The 5,311-nt window shown below is 48.3% G+C and overlaps 1 long non-coding RNA gene across 1 annotated transcript; it reads right to left on the reverse strand.

Moving 5' to 3' along the window:
* Window positions 1-3,755: 3,755 nt before the first annotated feature.
* LOC120638906 lies at window positions 3,756-5,049 on the reverse strand. The gene is made up of 2 exons (XR_005660947.1): window positions 4,965-5,049; window positions 3,756-3,958 (listed from the first exon to the last, which is right to left on the reverse strand). It is a non-coding gene; the product is annotated as an uncharacterized LOC120638906 (long non-coding RNA).
* Window positions 5,050-5,311: the final 262 nt, after the last annotated feature.

Consider the following 5,311-nt stretch of genomic DNA (forward strand, 5'->3'; position numbering starts at 1 on the left):
GAGAGTCAGAAGGATCTGGGTTCTAATCCTGGCTCCGCCACACATCTGCTCTATGACCTTGGGCAAGTCACTTAACTTCTCTGTGCCTCATCTGTTAAAATGGGGATTCAGAGCATAGGCTCATGTGGGACAGGGACTGTGTACAACCTGATTGACTTATATCTCTTAGAACAGTGCTTGGCACATAGTAAGCGCTTAACAAGTACCATTATCATCATTATTATAAATAAATGAAGTAGGGATATGTACATAAATAAGTGGTATGGGATGAAGGGTAGGGTGAAACTATCCAAGTGTTAAAGACCCACTCCCCCTCTTTCATTTGGGGACAAATAAATAAAGCAACCAGGAAAATTAAACATTTTGAAGGCTCTCTGAGGGGCTTGCTGCTGTAGGGTCCTCTGTGTGACAAAACAATTTTCTAACTTTCTGCAATTCTTTAATCCCCCAGTGGACATTTCCCATTATCTCTATAGTACAAGGCACAATATTAATGGATTATGTTTTCAGCAGGTAAAGGTCGTTTTTAATGCGTTTAATGACTTAAACCTGGATTTTCCTCCCTTCTTTGCTGTTTTCGCAATGCTGGCTGTGAAAGGCCGGACCAGAAAATGAATTGCATACTCAAACGGAGACGTGAGCCTGCAGGAGGGACCCAGGGAAAGAGAGCCTGTCAGCTTCCTGCTGCGAGGCTCAGGGAGAGATGTCCGGATCGGTCTGGGTGGGAAACCGGTGGATGGTTGGGCTGGATTTTTTCTATTATCAAAATGCCACGTGACCTAAGGAAAAGAGCACAGGCCTGGAAGTCAGCGGACCGGAGTTCTAATGCCAGCTCCGCCACTTGTCTGCCGATGACCTTGGGCAAATCACTTTGCCCACTATGCCTCTGTTTCCTCAACTGTAAAATAGGGCTTCAATACCTGTTTTCCCTCCTATTTAGACTGTGAGTCCCAGGTGGGACAGGGACTGTGCCCGAATTGATTAACTTGTATCTGCCCCCAGTGCTTAGAACAGTGCTTGGCACATAACAAGTACCATTAAACACACACACACACACAATGCAAGCTCTGCCCTCTCCAATCACCGGCTAACCTTCCCAAACTCCTCTTTTGAACTGAGGATATTTTCCGCCAGCACAATATCCTGTGGCTATGACTTCTGAAACTCTGCCTCCAGTGGATAAGCCATAGAGCCTTTTGTTCTGGTGCCTCTTTTCAGTTAATTAATTGTAATTATTGAGTGCTTTCTCTGGGCAGAGCACCATACCACAGAATTGGTAGACATGATCCCAGCCCTCAAAATGCTTACAATCTGTCAGGGGACAACAATATGGCCTAGTGGATAGATCATAGGCCTGGGAGTCAAATTGACCTGGGTTCTAATCACAGCTTTGCCGCTTGTCTGCTGTGGGACAGTGGGCAATTCACTTCACTTCTCTGTGCCCCAGTTACCTCATCTGTAAAATGGGGATTGAGACTGTAAGCCCCTTGTGGGATAGGGACTGTGCCCAACCTGATTAACTTCTATTTAGTCCAGTACTTAGCACAGTTCCTGGCACATAGTAAGCACTTAAATGGCAAAAAAACCCAATAGTTAACCCCTTCCCCATTCCTGTTGCCAACCATCGCATTCAGCTGAGTAATAGCGTGTCGAACCCAGTAGAAGAATGAAATCAGGATTCCCTCCCACTCATCTGGCATAAATATTCTTCACAAGAGCCCTCACGGGTAATGATGTTGCCCCAGCACCCCTTCTCTGAGGAGGACGGGCCTTTCATACTTGTTTGTGCCTATTGTGACGGCTCTCTCCACGGAAGGGTGTTGGCTAGGGAGGGTGAGGCCCTTCTGCCTCTTAATGAGGTTCTGGGGCCTTTTCAATTTCTGGGAAATCAGCTGGATGAGAGGACTCACACGGAGGGACTTGAAAAGTGAGAAACGAAATGAGGAAAAGCTGCCCACAACGGGCTCAAAGAATCACCTCAGGACAGCACGAACAAGACCGAAGGGGCTGAGAGGCGGGGGCGGCTTGGGGGCGGGGGAGGGACCGGGGATCGTTGTTTTTGAGGATGTATTGGGCTTTCAAGAGGGCAGTCTTGCCTGTCAACAGTTGGAGAAGAAACAAAACGGAGGAGCTCATTAGAAGGACCATCGCTTAGTAACACTGCCACTGCCGCCCTCTCAGCCAGCCGAGCTGGCAGAGGATGAGGCTCATCCACGCTCTCCGGTCCGTGGATTTGGGTTGGACCGGGGGAGGGAAGCAGTCGGTCCGGCTGGAGAGAATTCAAGCCTGCAGAGGAGCCTCCCGTAGTGGGACTGGAGCCCGGGGACAGAGGCACAGGCCATCAAAGCAATCCATCACTGAGCGCTTACTGTGTGCAGAGCACTGTACTAAGACCTTGGGAGAGGACAGTACCGGAGCACTGGTAGACACGTGCCCTTCCTACAGTGAGCTTACAATCCTCGGGCTGGGTGGGCCCATGGGAGGGCTGGGGCATCCCTCTGCCTCCACTTATGACCACTTCCACTCATGATATAATCTTGATAATATATCATTATTATTATCAATATATCAATATATATCAATTATCAATATATTATTATATCATGATATATACTTCCACCCATTCCATCTAATTCTTTTCTGGCCTAGTGGAAAGAGCATGTGCTTAGGAGACTTAGAGACCTGGGTTCTACTCTCAGCTTGGTTACTTGCCTCTTAGGTGACCTTAGGCTAATCACTTGACTTTTCCCTACTTCAGTTTCCTTCTCTGTAGAGTGGAGATTCATTACCTGCTCTTTCTCCACCTTAGACACCGACCCTCCTGTGGACCAGGGATTGTGGCCGATCTGATTATCCTGAGTCCACTGCATAGTCATTACTGTAGTCATTATTATCGAGATGCTCTTCCTGCCGCCGGTACTCAGCTGGCAGTTTTCTCCTGCGGGCTGGCATGGAGGGATTAGCTAGGTGATGCCCCGGCCTCCTCTTCCAGCTTGTTTCCCGAGAGCCCTCGGAGGGAAAGGAGCTTGGCAGGGAAAGCAGAGTAATCCTAGTAGAAAGAGGCATCATGGCCTTGTGGAAAAAGCACAGGCCTAAGTGTCAGAGGGCCTGAATTCGAATTCCATCTCTGTCACGTGGGACCCTGAGCAAATCACTTAATTTCTCTCTACCTCAATTACCTTCTCCTCCTTCTCCTTCTTTATTGTAATTATTTTTATTATAAGAATAAGAAGCACCATGGCATAGTGGATAGAGGATGGGCCTGGGAGACAGAAGATCATGGGTTCGATGATCCCGTGCTCCACCCCTGGTCTGCTGTTGGACCTTGAGCAAGTCACTTCACTACTCTGTGCCTCAGTTTCTTCATCTGTAAAATAGGGATTAAGACTGAGAACCCTATGTGGGACGGGGACTGTATCCAACCCGACTTGCTTGTACTTCTCCCCCAGAGCTTAGTACGGTGCCTGGTACATAGTAAAGGCTTAACAGATTCCACAGTTGTTATTATTATTATTATTGTCATTATACCAGATCCCAGAAAGGTAGATGAGGTTGAACCATGGCCAAAGCCCAGCTGAAATCTCATTACTCATGAGTTTTCTCTGATTTCCCTCCAACTCGACTTGTTTGGCTTTTCCCCTCCTGACGTGATGGATTGCAGCCTGGGAAAGGGCTGGTTTTGTTATTCGCCGCAAACAGAAATTGCAATTAATGGCCAGCTCTCACTTCGACTCCAGGGTCTTTTTGGGGAGCCGTTCTTAGAGCCTGTTTTCTTTATTGTTTGTCTGGTTGTTTGATAAACCCATTCCCTCCCTGCTCCCATCTGTGTGTAGTAAGCAGCCCGGCGACTGGCGTCTGGAGTTCATTTGAGAGGATCTGGAACGCGGAGGAAGCTTACCAGGCCATCCATCAATAGATTGATCGATCGACTGCTCAATCACTGGGAGCTGCTGAAGGCCTATGGTGAGAAACAGCGTGAACTAGTGGACAGAGCATGAGCCCGGGTGTCCGAAGGACCTGGGTTCTAATCCCAGCCCTGCCACTTATCTCCTGGGGGACCTGGGGCAAGTCACTTTACTTCTCTGTGCTTCAGTCACCTCATCTATAAAATGGGGATTAAGACGGAGAGCCCCATTTGGGAGGGACTGTATCCAGCCAGCTTGTATCTATCCCAGCACTTAGTTCAGTGGCTGGCAGAGAGTAAACACTTAACAGATACCCTACAAAATACGAAACATAAAGAACACTGTAGCAGGCACTTGGGAGAGGACAACTGGATTAGAGACCCAGTACTTGCTCTCAAGGAGTTTATTGTTTAACAAGAAGCTTATAGCCTAGTTTTCAGTCATCTAGTTAATTCCCCTGCCTCTAGGTTCTTTCCTCCAGAGTGGGGAAGGGAGGTCACTCGCTGCTGGGAATTAAACCTTTATTGTCTGGGAAGAACTGTGATTCCCTCTGTGGAGCAGGGAAACCTGCACTTTGGGGTTCAGGGATAGAGCTCCAAATTTTCTTAAGCCCTGAGGGCAGCCTTGGGGGAGGTGGCTGATGGGACGAGGGAGAGGGAGAAGAGCACTTTAGATACTTCCTTAGAGAGTCATGGGCCCAGTGGAAAATAACAAAATCCCTTTTATTATCCACTAAATGGACAGACGGAACAGAATCTCACATCTGGCGGTCTCTAGAACCTTCATCATTCACCTTCTGCTCTGTCCTTCACACCCCGCCTCAAAGATCAGAGAATGGGGGAACTCCCCCACCCCCACCCCTCCGACCCAGCCAATCCCCTCCCTAATGAACAGTTAACTTGGAGGCAGACCGTCGATTCCTTTCTGGGGGACAGACATTATTTAGGGATCGGTATCGTGAGTTCTAATAAACCCTCATATTAGGAATGAAGGAAAAAAACCCGGCAGTTCAGTTTATCTTTCCAAGCTGCATCATCTGCTTAGCCGAGTATTGATTACCCAAGAAGGAATCTGGTTTGAGCTTGGATGCCATGTTCTTGGTCCCAAGAGAGGGATCTTCCCCTTCTGGACCCTGCTCTGGGTTTGCTTTCCTGAGTGAGGGAGAGAGAGAAGGAGAAGGAATGGAAGAAGAGAGAAATGGAGAAAGAGAAGAAATAGAGAGGCAAGGAGAAAGGTAAGAAGGGGGAGGAGGAGGGAAGGAGTGAGGGATGGACTAGGAAGGGAAAGGAAAAGGAGGAGGAAAAGGGAAGGAGAAAGATAGGGGGTGAAAGAGGGAGGGAGAAAAGAAAGGAGGGAAAGGAGGGAAAGACGAAGGAGGGAGAAAAAAGGGAGAAAGAGGGGAAGGA

This window comes from Ornithorhynchus anatinus, chromosome 16 (genome assembly GCF_004115215.2).
Source record: "Ornithorhynchus anatinus isolate Pmale09 chromosome 16, mOrnAna1.pri.v4, whole genome shotgun sequence".
Lineage (NCBI taxonomy): Eukaryota > Metazoa > Chordata > Mammalia > Monotremata > Ornithorhynchidae > Ornithorhynchus > Ornithorhynchus anatinus.